Source organism: Lygodium microphyllum, chromosome 6 (genome assembly GCF_053477565.2).
Source record: "Lygodium microphyllum isolate KBCC chromosome 6, Lygodium_microphyllum_v1.1.10, whole genome shotgun sequence".
Classification (NCBI taxonomy): domain Eukaryota; kingdom Viridiplantae; phylum Streptophyta; class Polypodiopsida; order Schizaeales; family Lygodiaceae; genus Lygodium; species Lygodium microphyllum.
The window spans coordinates 107,408,493-107,430,799 of NC_141140.1; positions in this window are offsets into that span (position 1 = coordinate 107,408,493).

Here is a 22,307-nt window from a genome sequence, read left to right on the forward strand (position 1 = left end):
TTGTAGAAACAATTCAATTTTTTGACTTGCAAGAGCTTGCTATTCTGCAAGATCTAACTGCTCAAACCCACTTTCAATTTATCTTAATAACTTTGTAGCCACAAGACCCTTGTTGGGTTGTGGAACCCATTCTTGGAAAGTCTTGTGGGTAATCAAACTAGTGTCTTCAATGTAAAATTATTCCCTGAGTGTCTTCTTGAAAGCTACCCAGTCAGCATCATGCATGTATAATTCAGTAACTCAGGCTTTCAATTCATGTACAATAACCCATACAAAATATTGTCTCCATGCAAGTTGAGCCACCCCAAAGAACTCCATCTTTTGAGCATGGATATGCAAATATGCAGATATGTTTCTGCCATCAAACATCTTCATCTCACGCTCTATTTGCCAACAGAGCATTAATCACTACAATTTTTGTTTGAGCAGAAGTCTACGTCACTGGTTGTTGTTGTATCTATATAAGCATGTTCATATTCTACAATAAGTACTAAAAAACATCACTAGAAATTATGCTTGAAGGTTCTCCCATCTCGTCTTTCCTTGTGACAACCTTTCACGTTGGATTCACTAATGTTGGAGGGGTTTTAGTTGAAAGGTCGTATCCACTAGGGATCAAAGATAGAATGAAGTAGAGAATAAGAGATAGAAGAGAAGAAAAAGAATAGACAAGAGGTTCACAAGTTAAAGACAAAGCACAATGAATCAAAGCACTACACATTTATAGAACCTATGATGAAGATAAACAAATTCTTTGTTTGGGACTACTCGGAAGAAATCTCCAACCATTAGATCTCCTGGAGCTCCCTTGTGTTAGATATGATCAATTCCCCACCCTCATTAGGTGCTACCAATGATCCATGGTGCTCAAAGTTGTAAGGCCCCCATTATGAGGAGAAGCCAAATGTGAGCCCGGACATTGGTTGAGTCCTGACTTGTATATCAGATGAGGTCTACGTGACCGGATGGCAAAAAGGTGACTGTTGTGGGTCTAATCTTTGGGTTAGACAAAGTGGTTAAGCTGGTAGCAACTCGAGGCGCATTGCATCGAGTTGCGGTGTAAGGGAGTTAAAAGGGGCCCCTATTGTGGGGTCTGGTCCCGATGGTAAAGGGAATATTCCCTGGAATATTTCCTGGCCGACTAGTGGAGGCTCATATGGTAGGTCGGTCAACAGGCCGACCTAACGACCTTCGCAGGCTATAAAAGCTAAACCCTTTCGCAGCCATCTTACACTCATCTTTCACCCAGTCAGAGTTGTTGTTCCAGCTAGCCTTAAGCTCTTCACCTATCTTCTGTCTAGATCGCCATCTAAGCTTCACACAGTGGAAGCGCACGGGTGGACAGAGCCATCTTTGTATCAGTTGTTTGGAGTTAAAGAATTTACTGATTCTCCTCTTATCTGTTGTGTACTCTCTATCTCTTTCTCAGATTCTGTTCGCTGCGCCGTGTAATATTTTACACCTTGTAGACAAAAAATGTGCATCAAACACTAGCTTCTTCTGTGCTAATTAGACCGCAAATTTGATGGTTCCATTGACTTTGAAAGGGGGGTAAAATCCCAAGATACCTTGTCAAAATTCTTCCAGATCACTCCTTCTCCTAATTTGGAGTGCTATTTGCTGCCTATAAACTGCAATCGCGCATTGCGCGATTTTGAAAGCCCTTTCTTTTTGCATGAGCTTTTCCAAAACTGGCTAAATAGTAACTTACTTTTTGCATGTCACCCTATTTTAGAACTCTTCTACAACTTTTTAGGATATTTACAAGAAATAATATCCAAAATATAAAAAATAAGCTAAACTTGTCCAAAAATATAGTATTTTAAAACCATCCATACTATGGACATTGATATTAATAACTAATATGGCATTGAATCTCTAGATTGATAAGAAAGTTCCACGATGATGCACTCTAGAGTTTTTCACACTGTGTCCACATAGCAACATGACAATTTTTCTTATTGTCACTTTATTGTGATAAGCTACATATCTTGAATGAACCTCAATGTTCCATTTTTCTTGGGTACAGTAAACTAGCAATTAGAGTATGGAGCTAAAGATGGTTCTAATATCTTCATGCATATCTTCTCATTCAAGAGTTTCATGAACTTAGAAAATAAGATTCAGGTATCTTAATCGGCCTCAAATTCCATGGCATGTGTTGCACTATGAAAATCACCATTGGAGACAACATATTTGGATCCACACAACCTATTTTAGTCAACTCAAATGCAAATTATTTCCCATGTTTAGCCAACATTTGCATGACACATTTCCTTTTAGTAGGCAAGAGAAATGCTTCTCCACCAACTTTCAATTCCTTCAATGTTTTTCTTGTTGTAAATTTAGGCCCTTTTTCTCATATTGGACATCCTCTTTTTCTTATCTTGCCTATTTTCCTACAGTATATCTTCCCTGACGACATACTCAAGACTTTGGATTTTTTAGCAATCTTTTGTTGCTCCAATTTACTTTGTGTCATCCATTTTAAAGTACATGTAGCCTCATAATCTCTTTTCCTCTTTTTCTCAAAAATAACATTATTGTTAAGAATTGTAGCCAAGTATGCATATATTGTAAAGGAATCCATGGAAGCATCCCAACCTATTCTACTTTATAAGTTTTTCCCAACACATGATAGATTAGCCATAGATGTTTTTTCATTTTCTATAGAATCCAAAGCTCATGACCATACATCAGATTTGGGAATAGTAAGAACCTTGACAAGGACTTCCTCTCTGTAAGCCAAAAGTAGATGCATGGGCTGCTAAACTCCATTCCTGACAGCCAAATCTTCCATCAACTTTTGCATACCTCCCTTTCCAAATTTCAAGGAAAGAGGAATACCCATTGCTCATGCATGAATTTTATTATTTTTTCAATAAATTGTCTTATTCTCCAAAGCTTCCTGATACAACTCACAGTCTTGCTGCTCATGCTATGAGCTATCACACTACATACACTATTTGACATAGCCCTCCCTAGGTGCCTTGGAACCTTCTGAATGACTATATTTTTTAAGCTCTATATAATTAAGATGAAATTTACATAAATATTTTATTATCTCCTCAATAACATTATCTCTAGATGAAGCAAAAGGGGGCATAACCCACAACCACCTCAAAATAGGTTCTCTCTTAGCGTAATAAGATCATCCCTAATAATAGGCTCAGTTTAGAAAGGACTAGCAATAGTCTCAGGGATAATTAGCAATTATTTTATTTTCTACCTATTGACGAACTTTGTCACTATGACTTTACATCAACCCAATTAGTTTTCTGCCCTTGCACCTTAGTATCAGCTTCCAAAGTATTTTCTAACTCACCCTGCAATGGTGGGTTTGTTGTGCCCGCAAAAATAAGATAATCTTTTCTATTTCCAAAGACAATTACTCAATAGCATCTAGTTGATCATAATGCTCTCAAATTCCCTCAACGAGATAGGAGTAGAATGCCCCTTTGCAAGCTTTGCAACTCATTCTAGAAAAGTCATCTTTACAACTCTATCTATATCCTGAATATTCATCCTTTAAGGCTTGCTTCAAGAATGCCCATGGCTCACAGGAATTACATTTATTCATGTGTAAATTTCACAAACCACAATCTTATAAAATACTACTGCATCTCCTTTGTAGGTATAGTTTCCCATTCCAATTTCTATACATAAACCTTCAGATACCGAAAAACATTCATGCCATCAAATTTCTATAACTCTGTAACCACACTTTGCAAAGCCTTATTAATTTCCTTTTCTCTCTTATGCAGGCCCTAAGTCTGCACACTCTCTGAATCCTGAATTGAGAGTATCATTTCCATGATCTCCCATCCTGCAACCTTCCAATAGCTTTCACATTATGTTTACTAATGTCGGATCATAAACTCTCAAAGGCCTTAACCTCAGGGATTATGGGGAGAAGATACAGAGATTAAGACTAGAAAGAATAATAGAAGAGAGAACCAAATCAAGTTCAAACACAAAATACCAAGATATAAACCCTTAGAAAATCTTTTGACTCAATCTTTGTATGATAGATTTTGTCTATTGGGATCTAAAATGGGCCTAACACTGGCTCTAATAGCCCTAGCTGGGCTTCTAAACATAGCAAACAATCCCACATGGCCTCTCGACCAAGAGTATCTAGGTACTATAAATGATTATTCTAACTACTGCGTTTGTAGATGACATTTTGGATTGTAGTCCAACCTTTCTTGACTCTAAGAAAGAGAGTTTCCCATAGGTAGATGACTATATCACCTCGAATCACACACATAAATGGCACCCCTAGGCAACCACTTTGGCCCCTATGGCTTTCCTACACTGCAAGTAGGATTGGACTCTATATGTGTCAATTTGAAACATATAAAATATCATAACATACTCCTCTCTTGATGTTAATCATTCCAAGAGACTTTTCATAACCTTACATTACCTTTTCCTAAGAATAAACGTGCTAACCTACAACTAGGGATCCTCTTCCATTCCATGTGAATCAATGGAAAATTTTCAAGAAATTGCTATACATCCAACAGATTTATTCCAATACCATGATTTTATGATCTTTTAAAGCAAGGTGGAATGCTCTAAAGTGCACGAACAATAGAAAAAAAACATCATGTTCTATGTGCATAATCATATCTTTTCATATTTTGCACCATACGTATTGCGACAATGTGGAAGATAATACGGAGAAAACCCATGTTACTATCTTTCTTATACTCTGTGTGTGTGTGTGTGTGTGTGTGTGTGCAAGTTCAGAAAATCAACACATTTAAACTTATTTTTCCTTCTCACTATTCCATATTGAGACATATTTTATAAGCGTTGTCATATTCTTAGGTAGATAGTGAAATGAGAAAAGTGATAGAGGAACACAACTTAACACACAATATGAGGCCACACTGAAGCAATCCCCATGCCATGATACTCTACATACATTGTACAAACATATATTTCTTATTTCACAACATCGAGATCCATATAATCATTCAATTCCCCTCAAAACCTCATTTTCTATAATTTTACTCAATTTTACATATATGAATACTTTTGAAAAACTAATTAATATTATAAAAAGCATGTTGATCATGCATTTAGAAAATATTTTTCTAAATTTTCCTCAATAAGAATGCTTTATATGCACATATACCATTCATCTTTTACCATTTTCAAATAAAACAAGGCTTACCATAAGATATTTCATAAACCACCTTATTTTTTATTTTTTTGGAATTTCTTAGATAGCCCGCTTATGCTCCACGTAGCTACTAACAACCACCTTCATGCTCCTTCACTCCATTACTTACATCATATCACGTTCTGCTACCCCTTTTCTCTCTCCCCACTCTTAGTCCGTATGAACACCCACTATGGCAAGAGAGGAAGAAAGAGTAGAAACTGATCTTTTGATAGAATACATCATTTTGCATGATTTATGTGTCAATGGAGAGTGAAAATTTTTAGAACCTCATGGAGGAGAGTATTCTTTTTGAATCAAACAGTTCAAAAATGACAAATTTGTGGGAAATGACGAGGTGTGCCGAAAAATATACCACTCCCAATGGTTGAGTTTTATGCCTCTTTTAAGCTTCTTAAACTTAGTTTTTAATTATCAAGTTCACTCCCTTTGCGGTCCCACTGTCGGCAAGTGGTTTCGTTGAAATCGGAGGGAAAAATGAGCTTGAAATTGAGATCCGAAAGCGAAGTCACATTCCTGATGTCATTTTCTACTAATTTGGCCTCTTGGACACTATTGTCGACATCTGGATCAGGTAGCTACTTTGTAATGCTAAATTTACACCTTTTTAAATGGGCCATCTAACAAGATCTTAATCACAATCGCAATCACATTCACAGTCTCAATCTCGAATTTTAAAAGAAGAAGATGAAGATAACTGTTCGTTCAGCTTTTCTACCAAAATGGCTTCACATGTTCAAAATAGGCTTTTCCAAGAATTGTATGTTTCCTAAGAAAATCACACATCAAAATTGATGCAATCCTCCCAAGTTTGGTGTGACAAGATAGATTTTATTGTAGTAGATTCCCCATTTTTCTTTGTGTTCCTCTTAGGGCTTCATGATTTTGATGCGTAGCTAAGGGAAAATTGCCATCAACAAGCACCAACAGAAGGCTAAAAATGGAAGAAGTGGCACTATTGAAGAGGAAGAAAGCCAATAGAAGATTGTAGAACTCCTACCATTGTTAAAGAATTAGAGATCTTCATTGCCAAAGCTACTTTCTACAAGAAGTGCATCCCTCGATGGCAAAAGCATGTCACTATCTTGATACGGGCTCTACGTGACAGATTGATTCCACTATCTTTTGAAGTTGCAAAAATTTGTATCAATATAGCCAACTATTTTCCACCAAATTAAAGAGCAAGGGACAAACAAAGAGAATAAACATCCAAGGGAGATTTGGCCTTCATTGAAGAATTTTCAGACATCATCAAGTAGGAGATTGTGAAGAAGCTTCAGGAGTCGTGGTCAGTTGAAGTTCACAAGAATAAGAAGGAAAAGAGTTGGAATTTTCTCGTGGATTCTCAACAATAAGATACATGCGATGCTTGGTACATTGATAACCTTCTGTTTGTCCAATTGGTGACCCATTGGAAGCTAGTAGATAGAGTGTTCTTCACAACCTATGCTATTCAAACCCTTCGAAAGCTAATATTATCAAGATAATGGAACTATGAAAATCCTCAAAAGAATGAATTTCAATACCTTCAAAACTGAATATCTTCCTCTCCATACTGGAATGAATACTGAATTCAGATATATTGAAAAGAAGGAATAGAAGAAATGTTGGCAAGAGAGTCCTCTAGAGACTGAAGCCCTTCTGATGTTGTTCTGTTGAGTACAGACAAACTAGGTGGAGCTAACTCCTTGATGAATGATGCAATCAAGAGGTAAGAACTAGACAAATCTAGAGGTATGTGAGAAGAGAGAAGAAAAAAATCAAAGTTGAGAACAAACTAGCACATCAGAAGTCTCCTTTGATGCCCTTGTAGCACTCTTTGAAAAAGTCCTAATGGCAAATCAGGGTCCCCTTCCTAGCAAAATCCATCCTAGAAATATTGATGTGATAGGCTAGTGAATGTAATCCCCTTGCCAATCTTTAAGGGAGAGTATAATGAAGACTCTAATCTTCGTGTAGTTGAGTTTATGGTAGTGTGTGTAGCCAACAATGCCAAAACCCTCACGCATTGGTTAGCGATATTCCTTGTCACTTTTAAAGGTGTAGTATTTTAATGGTATGAGAGACAAGCAACAATAAATTTTAGCACATGGGATGACATGAACGTGGCCTTCCTTACTAAATTCAAGCATGAAGATTTTGAAGAGTGGATGTGAAAGGGGTTCATAAACTTAAGTCAGTCCTCTGGTGAACAAGTGGAAGCATATGTCTCTAGAATGGAATCCATAATAAATAGATGGACCCACCATCACTTGGATGAAGGCATCCAAAAATGAGTTTTTCTTAGAGACCTATAGTCAGAAGTTTGTAACTAGATACTTCTAATATTGCATTTGTAGCTGATATGTAATCCAACATCACCATCCCCAAAACCCCTCAGAGGAGGTATCCCACACATATTGGCAATAAGTACCATGTATTACACACAAAGGAAGCACCCCCGACTGATTGTCATGGCTCCACTACAGCTCTCCTACACCTTAGGGATGTCGCTAACACATATAACACATCCGAAACAGACTCCACTCTTGGTACCAATATTATATCATTCTAGGAATGTACCAGTCCTCACGTACTTGTCTACCAATCCTCACATACTTGTCCCCTTGGACCCACCGTCTAGACCTACAGCTTGGGTGCCTTACTCTCTCTAGCATGGGTCATTTATATTCAACCAATTTCTATGCATGCCAGGAATAGATACCATGAGTATAATTTATGCAATGGTGGATGATTGTGCACAAACAATTATGGTTTGAAATCAGCCTGTGTCGTGCGAAAATAGTCATTTTAATGAATTTCCACTAATGCGCAATGCTTCGTTGTATTAACCTTGCATCAAAGCAAACCTCATGCTGCTAGATTCATTATTTTTCGAATAAACCGCCTCCTAAATGCTATGCATAAAGAAAACAATCAAACTTTTTATCATTTCAGCGTTTAAACGGTTGTATAACATCATCCTCCCCCTCATCGTTTAGATTTTGCTGTGTTGCATAGGTGCAGAGGGGTTTTTATGTCATTTTTTGTATGTAAAAGCAATAAATATGCACTCTAACACAAAGGACAAGGCCAAACTGAGGCTTAACCTCATGCTTCAGCCCCATCAGACATTCATAGATCTTATTTTTCCATATTTTTCGAACGCAAGAAATCTATTTTTCCCTATTTTCCTCTATTTTTCCTATTTATTCTTAATAAAAATAGATATTTTTCGGTTTTCCTCTGATGACTAATCATTTGAACTGAAACTTAGCATTTTCCCTTATTTTATCCCCTATCCACTCATTTTTCCCCACTCGAAATCAAAATAACTATCATTTTCCATCAAAATTAGTGGTTTTTCGAGTTTTGAAAATTTATAATTGTTATAAATCAATACAGGTTTTGCATAACAGTGATTGTGGCCCTCAAACATAATGCAAGGAACATTCAAATAAAATTTCAGCCCATGTTCACACCATTTAGACCATGAACAATTAAAAACAAGAAAAATTCTTTCATGAAATAGAGCATACCGCCTTTTTGCATGTTTCGGGTTTCTTAAATAATTAATTGGGACTATGTATCGATCCACCAGCCATGGATTTTAGCATAGATCTTCAGTCTTCAGCCTCTTCAGTCTCTTGGAACAATCGGGTGCCTCCCGGACAAGCATCCATCACCCGATTCTCTTCTTGATTCTTGCCACATGAATTGCCTCTATGCAGGAGAGAGAGGGAGGAGAGAGAAAGATTGGTTTTTTATCTCTTTGCTCAGTGCATCATTCCTCATGTGGTCTGGGGCGATCGGAGGCGCAAAGAATCTTCATTCCATAGCCAGGAGGGTTCCTCTCCATTTGCCTGATCAGAAAGTGCTAAAAAATGGGGTGCAAAAAAACTGACGTCCCCCTCCCCTCCCCCCCCCCCCCCATGCCATTTCATTTCGTGAGCTTCTTTTAAACTCTTAATTAGAGCTTAAGCTTAAAACCCAAATTATCTAGTTCATGAATTTTGCTTTTACACTTCCGGCAAGTGGTTTTTTTGCTTTTGGAAGGGCAAACGACATCAGATTGGAGATCCGTTTGGACGGGTTGTTCCCTGGCATCGAAATCTACAAATATGGGCCCCGTCATGCTCTTCTTGGCTTCCAGATCCAGTAGCTACTTCACAACCCCGAACCTTGCAGGGATTAAATGGGGGATCAAACGACCTCGGAATTGAGATCTGAGACTTGCGTTGGATTCTTGATGCCATTTTGCATCTAGAAAAACTCCAGCTCGGCCATCCGCCACTGTTTGATTTTCCATAAAAATTAGCACTAGCTCTTTAGAAAATTTTCGCTTAAAATCATATTGATCGCCACCCTCACCTTTGACTGATGCCAGGAGGCATATTTCACGTGGATTCCATGAGGTTTTACGATGGATTCCGTAAACTTTGATGACCGGGGCTCATACACAAAGTGGATTCTTTGTGCGAGAAGTTGATGGGGATGCCTGTCCTTTTCGGGTGTTTCATTTATTTAGTGTGTACATGGGTGATTCCATAGCAGGTGATTCTGCAAAATGCATATTAAATTAATAAACGTTTATGAGTTTAGAGTGCGTACTCGTAATAAATTAAGGTTAGGATTTATTTCTAACTAGTTGATTTATTTATGTAGCTGAAGACTGCTAGGTATTCACTTTTGTCGGTTTAATTGTATTATTTTACTAACGATTGTGAATGCTTCAGTTGATGTGTAGAGATAGCAGCAGTGGCAGAGGAAAGCATTGGAGGATAGCGAGTATTCGATCTATGGATTATATTTTGATCGGCGCCACGCCTATATTTTGTCATGCCTATTTATTGAGGCATCGATTATTTATTATTATTTTGTATGCGCATGGACGCACGATTATGTTATTTCTATTTGGACATTGTATTGGGCATGCCAGACTCTTTGGGCACCATCCATTAGCTTTATTCCTATTTTTGTAAAAGCAAACTCAAAAGCTAAAAGCTTGATATATTTTTGTAAATTGGGCTATTATTGAGCATGAAGATGAAATATACATAAAATACATGCTTTGTGAAGCGCTCACACAAGGCATGGGGGGAGATTGCACCCAATTGGTCTCTTGCTCTTGTCGTTCATGCTTTTTACCTTGTAACTTGTGCAAAAAGTAGAGTTCATTGTTCTTGGGGACCTTCCAGCATTCACTACGCGAGCATACAGCGTCCGATCTGTGCACCATTGACGAAGTCTATTTTTTTCCCTGATATTCGTAAATTTTGGCTAAATTTAAGCACTTCTCGGCATCAAAAATCATCTGTCACCGAAACTGTAGTATACCTAGAAATTGCTGTTAGGACCACTTACAAATCCAGAACGAAGGACAAAATGACCTCAGATGCTAAAAATCATAGCAAGATAGGCCCTTTCTTACAAAGTTTCACTACAATTGAAGATTGCAATCTTACCAACTTTAAGATCCTCCTACAACTGAAACCTAAAGCAAATTGAGCAAGGTGGAAGAGCTTCTTACATGTTACTTGCTTGCTTGCTTCCATGCTTCTATGCCTTCACCTTAGCCTTCAATCGAGCTTTGCACAGTTGTGGAACGACTGTGATACCATGAAAACAAATAAGAGAGGAGGGAGGTGAAGCACTCAAGGGAGCACACACACACACACAATCAATGGAGACTTGAGAGCAGAGAGAGATAGGCCTAAAATCTTCTTCTTATTCTTTCTTCTTCTTTCACACAAAAGAGCTAAACCTACAACATGATAAAAGACTAATATAAAAGTATCACAACATATATACATGTTGTCGTGCCGCTACGTGTGCACCGTGTAAAAAAATCTAGAGTGTGGCTTCCTTTTAGATTTAGAGAGCCAATGCCACTTTAGGCATTAGTATTAGTGTCCATGGTTCAAAATATTAGATTTTTTTGGACAAGTTTTTAGTCAATTTTTGATATTCCAGATATTGTCTCTTGTAAAAATCCATAAAACTATAGATAACTTCTAGATTAGGAGGACATGTAAAAGAAAGCATGTATCTTTCATCCAATTTGAGAGGGTTTTATGTAAAAAAAAGATATTAGCAAAATTGCGTGATGTGCGATCGCTGTTTTCAGGCAGTGAACAGCACTCCAAAGGTGGGAGATGAAGAAGGAGTGATCTGGCAGGATTCCGGGCAGGTATCCTGCTATTTAATCCCCCTTTTGGAGCCATTGGAAGCATCAGATTGGCGATCTGAGCAACATAGAGGAAGGTATTATTTTGTACACGTTTTTATCTATTAGAGTTATATTTTCTCATAATACTAAAAGAAACTAACAGGCTTCATCTCTGTTACTATTCTTTTATATTTTCTAATTCTTTTTGGAAGTATTCTTCTACATCTTCAATCTCTTCAAACCCCTTCTCTTCTGTCTACTCCTCTCCTTGAATCTACCTACACCCTGCTGTCTCTTATCTTCAAGAACTTGGCTTGAAACCTTCAACCTTTCTCTTATCTGTACCATCTCCAAAGTCTAAGCTCTTGAACCCCCATACATTCTTCTCTTGCCAAACCCTTGTGGTGACCTTCAACCCTACGTGCTGCGACATTGGCAAACCCGACGTGAAGATCGGTGTAAGACAACTCCAAGATGGGGGATTCTTTAGGAGATACTCTACAACAATTGGGTGCGCATACTGCAGTAGACTCAACAACAACAAATCCAAATGTTACAACAACAACAACAAAGGCAAGATGAAGAGAAGATTGATTCCACAGCTATCAAGGCCCTAGAGGAAGTTGGGCGTGAATTAAAATAATTTAATGGTCAAAATGTCTCTATTTTTATTCGCTTATATGAATGCTCTTCTTTGGTGTATTATAACATGCATGGAGCCGTTATTTTGCCAGACTAGCCAAGCATGGCCTTCAAGAAAGAATCCATGGTCTTTTTCAACAAGATGCAGATTGGGTTGCATTCAAAAAAGCCCTACGTGAAGAATTCTTCTTAGAAGACTCTGGCCTAATAACAAAGAAAAGTTTCACTGAATGGGTTGAAAAACCCAACAAAGGTTTTAGCTGCAATAGCTATATACCATGAGTTTGAAAGTAAATTTGGACAACTTGATGTTGAAGACCAACAAAGTATGGAAGGTCAGAAGATTGAATTATTCCTTTAAGGCTACAAATCCCATTCTGCAAGAGAAACTTTCTAATCGCCTAGAAGATGCTACCTCTGAACCAGGAGTCAAGATTGCATGGACAGATGCTACTGATACAGTTAACATGATTGCTCGAAGAGAGCGGATGCGACTAAGATTGGGCTCTACTTCAACTTCAACAACTCCATTGATGGAGCTTGTTTCACCTTCAAAATCCCCTATTTCTTTGACTAATCAACCAACTCTTTCTTCTTCTATTCCTTCTAAAAATGATGTAATGGATGAACTCATTAAAAGCATGCCTAACCTTCATTTGAATCTTACAGAAATTAGTTCTAAAGTAGAGAAGATGGATATCAAAGTGGAAGAGCAAGGACAAGCATCAACTCAAAGACACATGAGAGAAGGACTTAAGAGGCACTGTATTTGGTGTGACAGCCAACAACATGACAAGAGGGAGTGTTCTAGCTTCCGTGAGGCTGAAGCACAAAAGCTCCTCTTTTGGAAAGACGGAAAAATTCATGCGACTGAAATTGGTCTTCCACTGGAGCCAAATTTAGGCAATGGTGGAATGAAGAAAAGATTAGAAGATTTAGCTATAAAGAATGCCTATTCAGCAATTGATGCAGCGACCTATGGGCTACAAATTGAGCCAATTAAATCAAGTTTGAAAGCATGTAAAGCTAATGTGCAATCTAAAGTATGCTTGCAGGCACTAGATCAAATGGAACATGGTGAAGCAGCCAAAGAAGATTTGGCTAACGCAGTCAATATATTCGAGGAATAACTGTTTGGAAAGAACCCGTAGATTCTTTTTTTGCCTTTGCACATTTGGCTGACGTCAATCATAAAGAAGTCTTGATTGAAGAAAAGAGAAGAAGAGAAGATGAACCAGGGCCTTCCTCTTCTGGCCCTCCAAAACGGGTAACTAGAAGAACACCTAAACAACCAAAACTTGCTAAAAATATAACCCCAGATCAAGAGATGAAAGATGCGCCACAAACAAAGAAGACCGAAGAAAAGAAGAAAGGCAAGCAGCAAGGCTACAAATTGCAGTCTAATATAGAATCTGCACCGATCTCAAACGAGTCCTAAAAGAACAAATTCTAGGAAGCAAAATTGAATTCACCTTAGGCTAAATTCTTGGAATTTCCAAACGTGAATTCCATGATGAAATTATTAATGTAATCAAAAGGAAAAGACAATATGTTGGTGATGAAGAAACAGTGCATGCTTTTTTGCAAGTTCTTCGAGTTTTTGTGCAGGATGAAGAGAAGCTGCTTCACAAGGAATTCAACTTGAAGCAATTAAAGAGTTAATTGTAACAATTGAAGTTGGAGATAAAGAAAACATGAATGCAAAAATTAAAGAAGTGAAAGCTGAAAATATAATGGTCGGCTAGTCCAAACTAGTTGGGTAGCCCACCTCTCAAAAAGAAGGCCGTCTACAGCAACATGCATGAGGAAGAAGAGGCTCGGTTCATTCCAAGCAGTCACTAATCCCGTAAGCATTGGGCAAGAGCAACAATGGAGCTAGTCATCAAAATTGGAGAAAAAGAAACACCATGTATTGCACTCTTAGATAAACGTCATGGCAAGGAGTCTCTATGAAAGTGGGAGATGGCCCATAGATGTTGATCCAGGTTGGCGAATGAGAGTTGCAAACAACTCTTCTGGAGAGTTATATGCTGCATGTCCTAATGTGCAAGTAACTATTGGAGACATAAAAGAAAATTTTCACTTTTTTGTTCAAGACTCTTGTAGTTACCCTATCATTCTTGGGCAACCTTACATTTCTGAAGCCCGCTTGGAAACAAAAGCTCTTGATGATGGTTCTTCCTATGCTCAAATCGAAAGCAAGGATAATGAACGAGCTATCTAATTTCTTACTATGTGTGTTAACCATCATCGAAATAGAGATCGAATGAGTGATTATCCTGTGCCTCCTAATGCCCGAGAATTCAAGGGTTTTCGGGCTGCACTACTATAAAGGGAGGCTATGGTAGTGCATCATGTAAAAAGATTGAATCTCCTCATGCAACAGAAACTGTGTCTCTAGCAAATTTATGTATGTACAGCCAATAGTATGGGCTGTTATAAGTCTCTTTCGGCCATGACTAAGGCTGAAAGAAAATATTTATGTCATGTAAAAAGGGAGCTGAAAACTTATGACATGATGGCTGAAAATGAAGATATTTCAGGAAATTTTTTTGGACTAATTACTACTGACACATTGGTTGAAATATATGCAGCTGCTCATGCAGAAAATTAGGCATAAAATCAGTCCATAGAAGTATGTACATTGGATTTTTATATAACAATTCAAGAATTTGTTGAACAGGAAGACAATGGTTTACTCAACAAGGCTGAAGCACAAGTGGAGACAAAATACAAGAATGAGAGCGGAATTTTGATGCTGAGAAGTGCTCAAAAATAGCTAAAAATTACGAATATCAAGGAAAGAATATTCAATGTGGAAGGCGACGGCTCGATCTAGGACGATTTTAAGAGCCAAAGTGCTTTAAAGGTGCCCAAACGACACTTGTTGATTTTTGATAATTTTTCAGACTGTCATGCGGGTTGACACGAGTTACCGGCCAATGCAAGTTGCCGAGCCGGACGCCCAGGATTTTTCAGAGCTCAATTCGGAGTCCGGACGGGGAAGGAGCCAAGAAACTGGGCAAGATGCGAAGAGGTGGACATTAGAGTGGTCAAATGGGTGATGCCTTTTGGGAGCCCAACATTTTATGCCACTTAGCAAGAAAGGGGAAAAGAAACGTGAAGAGAGAGAGAGGAGGATGGCATGAGCAGGGCGGCGCATTATTCGCCCCATCCTCCCATATGAGGAATGCAGGCTACAAACAACCATACCAATTGACATTGGGGCTTCAATCCCCCCTGGATGATGATCATTTCGTTGTGCTTCGCTCCTCCAATGGCGGTCTCTATGAAGATCTCTTATTTCAGTCTTTCTCTCTCCTCTCTCTCTCTCTTCTAAGGGCAGATTCATGTGGTGAAGAAGAAGAAGAAGAATGGATGACGGCAATGAAGACCGGATTGCTCCGTGGTTCAAGAGGAATGAAGATTGATGATTGTGGACTATCATGGACATTAATGGTTGTTGGAAATCAGTCCCGAGATATGGCAAATAAAAACCCGCAACCCGCAAAGAACGGTAATTTCATTTTTACAAAGGAAATTGATGTTTTATCCAAGTTGCTTCATGAATATTTGTTCCCATGGGATGATGATGCATTATGATGTTGTTTGCTATGAGTTTGATCAGTTTATACTTAGAAAATCAAAAAATCATAAGTATTGTGATTGAAATTAACGGTGTAAAACCCGTAAAACACGTGAAATATGGAAAAATTGGGTGTTTTTGAGATATAAATAGAAAATATAATAACACACACCAACTAAATTTGTGTTTTTGCTACAAATGAACCTAAGGGCCACAGCCCACAACTCATTTTGTATTTTTTGTTATTTAATATTGCAAAAAATACAAGAAAAATAGGGAAAATGGAGAAAAATAAGGAAAAAATAGATTTTGAGTGCTGAAAATTAAGGAAAAATAAGAACCATGTTTGTGGATGTATGGGGGGTCTGAAGTATGAGTTTTAGCCTCAGTTTAGCCCTACCTTCATAATCTAGTGAGTTTTTATTGCTTTTTATACAATAAAAACATGGAAATGAACCCTAAACCGGTCAATAATGTACAACCTAAACGGGTGAGGGGATAGAGTGTATAAAAAGGTATTTAAATGCTGAATGAAATGATGAAAAGCTTGCTGGTTTTTATGCATACCATTTACGTTGGTCGATAATTAAAGATTAAGAACCTAGTAGCACGAGGGTTTCTCGATGCTAGGTTCATGCAACGCCGCATATGAGCGATAGTCAAATTCATTGAAAGAATGTTTTTGCACTAAGCACAAATGTTGATTTTTCTTTGTTTGAGCACATGGACATTCACAATTTGCATGAATCATAAAATGATAAAAGGTATCAGACAATACCTCCTGGATGCATAGCACCTGTATTCTCTAGATAGTGACCAACGTCGAGTGAGTAAGGTTGTTCTAAGCTGTAGGCTAGGCGTTGGGTCTAGGGGAAGTAAAGTGAGGAAAATGGTACATTCCTGGATACGAAATAATTGGTATCTTGAGAGAACTATGTGCGATATTGTGTTATATATGTTTAGCGACGCATCAAGGGGCCAATCCCCAAGATGTAGGAGAGTCGCAGTGAGGTAGCGGCAGTCAGCCGTGGGAGAAGCTCCTATGTTTGTGCTTCAAGCTATTTGGCAATGTGCTAGGGACTCCCTCTAAGGAGTGTTAATTGGGTTAGAGTTGGACTACGAGACGTGATACAAACACAAGATGTTTAGGAAGATGATGTATGTGTCATCCACGCTCCTGGTCGCGAGGCCGTGGGGTTGTTGAGCGCATGATAGAGGTCCGGCTAGTGCATGAGCCAGTGCCGGCCCATTTTAGATCCCATCAAAGACAGTGGATAAGAAAGTCAAACCTGTGGCAGTCCCACTACCTCCTGAAAGTAAAGGGCTCGCTGATAGGGCAGCAAATCAACCAAGTCTTTGTGATCCTTCCAACATTGGTCACAAGTTCACATCTGAAAGTATAAAAGAGCTCAAAATAGGTGAAAATTCTTTCCTTTTGCCGGCTAAAAAACACTCTTTTATATAAATGCTAATGAAACATGGAAAAGCTTTTGCATTTCAACCAAGTGAAATAAGTTGTGTGGATCCAAATATTATCGCTCCTATGGTCATTTTTACGGTTCCACATGTGCTTTGGAACCTCAAGCCCGTTCCCGTTCCAAGGATGCATCTGCCCAAATTATTGGAACTTCTAAATGAGAAGATCAGAATGAATATTTTAGAACCTTCTTCACCACCTTGCTCAAATCAATGGTTTACTATGCCTAAGAAAAATGGATCTTTACGATTCATTCAAGATCTATAGCCTGTCAATCTTGTCACAATCCGAAATGTTGGTTCGGGTCCAATTGTTGATGAGTTTGCTGAAGCTTTTTCAGGTAGAGCAATTTATTCTATGGGTGACCTATATTCAAGATATGACCAATTTCAGCTTTCATTAGAAAGCCGAGACATTATCACAATGAAGACACCTCTTGGATTGGTCCGCATGTGCTTTCCACAAGATGCAACAAACTCCATAGCCCATATGATGAATGCCATGTACAAAGTCTTAAGGGACTTTATTCCACAACTTACTCTTCCATTTTCTTGATGATGTACCTATCAAGGGATGCGAAGTCAATGAAAAGAATGAGGAGCTTGACAAAGATGGTTGCAGGACATTTGTAGTTAACCATATTCATGATTGTGATAGGATTTTGATAAGGCTAGAAGAGGTACATCTTACCCTTTCTGGAGCTAAGTCGATTTTTGGAGTAGAAGAAGTCCTAGTGGTCGGTCATCTACGTGGCCCCTATGGACGCAAACCATCTCCAATCAAGATAGATGCCATCAGCATAATGCAAGTAAAATACACAAATGTTTTAGAGGAGGTGAGAAGATTTCTTGGCGCATGTGTATTCTATCTCATATGGATACCACATTTTGCTCATGTGGTCGAAAATATTTATCAATTATAAAGAAAAGGCCAAAGATTCTCTTGGAATAAAGAGCATACTCTCACTATGCATAAATTAAAGAAGCTATTAATTTCAGCCTCCACTCTCAAAAGGGCTGACTATTCAAATGGTCAACCCATCATCCTTACTGTGGATACAAGTCCCATTGGGATAGGATGGGCTGTTGGCCAAGAGGATCTTGAAGGTAATAGGTATGCATTTTGTTTTGGAGCAAAAGTTCTCAATGAATGTCAAAGAAGGTATGCACAAGTAAAAAGAGAATTGTGAGGAGTTGTAACAGCATTAAAGTGTGATCGTGAATACTTTATAGGTGCTTCCGTAATGGTAGAAACTGATTGTGTTCCACTCTTGGGCATGATTGCCAACTGCTCTACACCCGACATTACTATGCTAAGATGGATTGCATATATTAAGTCTCTCAACCCCGAATTAAAGCGTATTGCAGGAAAGGCGAATTCACTTGCTGACATGCTATCACATGCAAGATATGACAATGAAGAAGAGTTGATGGAAGAAGATGAAGCTGAAGAATCTATACTTGCTGAATTTCATTCCATGGCTGCTGAAAATACCTTTTTAGTTACTGCATATATTGGTCCAAAGTTGAAAACAAGAGGATGGTCAACTAGTAGCCAGCATGCTCATTGCATTGCTCAAGTTCTAGTTCATTTCCTTGAAGAAGATTATGAAGAAGATTGGCTAAAGATCAGCCAATATTTAAGCACAATGAAGAAGAAGGAGACTTGGACTAATGAGGAGTTCAAACATATCAAGAGGAAAGCTTATGGCTTTTTTCTTAAAGAAGGACATCTATGGAAGCATGCAAAGAAGAAAAAAGAAGTGCATGTCCGAGTTTTAGGTAACAAAAGATTGCAACAATAGGTAATGAAGGAATTTCATGAAAGCCTGTGGGTTGGCCATAGAGGCATATGGGGAACCTTTAGTAAAGTCAAAGAAAAATATTGGTAGTAAAACATGTATCGAGACATAGCATATTTTGTTGAAACCTGTTATGTGTGTCAAATTTATTCTATGGTTAAGCATCGAGATGGGTTATAACCAACTTATCCTTTGTCTATACATTATAGATGGGTTATTGATCTTATAACCATGCCTACAGGAATATGGAATATTCGGTATTTAGTGCTTGCGAGAGAGGATCTAACCAATCAAATTGAAGACAAAACCTTAACAACCAAATCCACTCAAGCTGTTTGTTGTTTTTTTCTTGAAGAAGTGTTTTGTAGATATGGTTGTGTGGGTAAAGTAACTGCAAATAGAGGAGAGTTGGATGCTGATGAGGCACACAACTTCTTTGCTCAATTGGGCATTAAGTTGGCTTTAACATCATCCTACAATCCTGAAGGCAATGGAAAGAGTGAGAGAGGTCATCAACCTATTCTCAAAGCTCTAGCAAAGTCTTGTGGAGGAAAGATCAAAGAATGGCCTAAAATGCTACCTTTTGCATTATGGGCTGACCGGACTATTCACAGTTCAGTGACTGGCTGTATGCCAGCTAAACTTATGCATGGACAACAACCAATTATGCCAATTGAAGAATTTGTTCTCACATGGAGTCTTCTACCTTGGGAGGAAGGCATCAGTAGAGAAGAGTTGTTGACTTTGCGCATATGGCAGTTAGAAAGAAGGCCTGAAGATGTTCAAGCAGCTATTGAGAAGCTAAAGACAACAAGACTAAAGAACAAAAGAAGATTTGATAGGCGACATCGACTTCGGCCAATAGCAATTCAAGAAAATGACTGGGTGCTTTTTTATGACAGCAACCTAGACAATCAATACATTGCTTCTAGGAAGATGGTAAAACGTTGGTTTGGGCCATATGTGGTAAAGGTCGTTCATGACAATGCCACATATTCATTGGCTGAATTGGATGGAACAAGATGAAGATACCCATAGCTGGAAAAAGAATCAAGCTCTTCAAACGAAGAGAAATTTTAACATATGAGCTAGAAGACTTGAATATAATTCAAGAGCATGAAGACATAGAGGAAGAAGAAGAGGCAGAAGATGAAGACATTGACATGGCAGAAGATACTTCTTCTGACACTGCAAATCTGTAAGACTTTGGCATATGCCAGAGGATGTGCAGGTTAGGAGGGGGTGGATGTCGTGCCGCTACACGCACACTGTATAAAAAAATCTAGAGTGTGGCTTCCTTTTAGATTTAGAGAGCCAATGCCACTTTACGCATTAGTATTAGTGTCCATGGTTCAAAATATTAGATTTTTTTGGACAAGTTTTTAGTCAATTTTTGATATTCTAGATATTATCTCTTGTAAAAATCCATATAACTATAGATAACTTCTAGATTAGGAGGACATGTAAAAGAAAGCATATAGCTTTCATCCAATTTGAGAGGATTTTATGTAAAAAAAGAGATAGCAAAATCGCACGACGCACGATCGCTGTTTTCAGGCAGTGAACAGCACTCCAAAAGTGGGAGATGAAGAAGGAGTGATCTGGCAGGATTCTGGCCAGGTGTCCTGGTATTTAACCCCCTTTTCGGAGCCATTGGAAGCATTATATTGGCGATCTCGGCAACATAGAGGAAGGTATTATTTTGTATATGTTTTTATCTATTAGAGTTATATTTTCTCACAATGCTAAAAGAAACTGACACGCTTCATCTCTGTTAGTATTCTTCTATATTTTCTAATTCTTTTTGGAAGTATTCTTCTACATCTTCAATCTCTTCCAACCCCTTCTCTTCTGTCTACTCCTCTCCTTGAATCTACTTACACCTTGCTGTCTCTTATCTTCAAGAACTTGGCTTGAAACCTTCAACGCTTCTCTTATCTCTACCCATATCCGAAGTCTAAGCTCTTGAACCTCCATACATTCTTCTCTTGCCAAACCCCTGTGGTGACCTTCAATCCTACGCGCTGCGACAACGTGGTCACTGAGTGTAAATATGCTAGGAAGGAAGAGTTCCACAATAAATGTGCCATAAACAAGAATGGACTATGTGGGTGTAGTAGTCTAGTTGTAGAATCACTGGCGTATCCTCATGTCGGTCACCTAACATGCCAGTGAATAATATCGTGCCACATCATTAAGGCATGCAGTGGATAATAGCTCTTGTAGAGTTCAACATCTCAATAGTATGTATGGGAGCTTCTCACTCAATCGCAAAGACCCCACGGACCGCTTTTATTGCTTCAAGTGTTTCAATCCAAGTGCAATAGCTATCTCTCACATAGTTGTACGCACTCTCACACCTACGAGTGTAGTGAGCTTACCTCCATGCTCGATCGAGTATCCTCCTCCTTCAAGTGCTCCAAGGTGCAAGCTCAAGCAGGCTTGATCCTCAAGCTCCAAGGTCCATGCTCCATTGCCGCATGTGAGACAAGAGAAGAGAAGAGAAGAAGAATAAGAGAGGAGAAGATGGAGAGCTTCTCCACCCACCACACTCCTTCACCCTCACACACTCACTCTCTCAAGCATAAGCTCGAGCAAGCAATAACAAGAAGAAGAAGAGAATAAGAGAGCTAGTTTTGGCCACACACAAGAATGAGCTTCTTCATTCACTTTTTTCCATTTATACAAAACCCTAATCCCCTTTAGGTACCTATCCCTTTTTTACATGCATGGCCATTTTAGCCTAGGTCCTCTTTTCCTATCCTCTTCCTATTTGCATTGTTCCTTTACCCATACCCATCTATATTTACAAATTGCATAGGAGGAAGCCTAGCGTTCTTTTACAAGGATTTAGAGTGCACTTTTATATTTAAAATGCGTCTTTCCTCTTTTGCACTTACCTTGAACTTTTAAGATGTCCTTGCACTTTTGGCCTTTTTTTCTCTTATTCCTTCAATCGGACTGCCTTTTTTCACTTTTTCCTATGTCTTTTTATATTTATTTTTACTTTCTTTACACTAGGGTTAACATTCCCCCTCCTAGCCAAGTGGGAGTCCCAAGGTACTTGCAAGCATTTGTTGATGAGGGCTTAGGTGGTTGAAGTGTTGTCATGTGGGTTGATGATGGGGCTTTGTGGAGATTTGATGGAGAGAAGAAGCATCATAAAATTGGATGAGAGATTGCGGAGGTTGAGGATAGATTTTAGTGGGTAATGGGGGCCTTCGATGTCACTGGTTCATCATAGTTATTGAGTGTACCTAAAAAAGAAAAAGGAAGTGCACTACCTAGGGGTGTATATATCTCACTATGCAGTGCATGGTGTCTGTGCCACTGAGATTGAGATTTGGGTCGCAACTACAGGGGAGCTTGTGGTGTTGTCCCACACTTGAGGATCCAGTTTCTATACCAGGGGAGGTGCTATAGTTAATACTTAGGGAGACATGTCTACCGTAGGTGAGC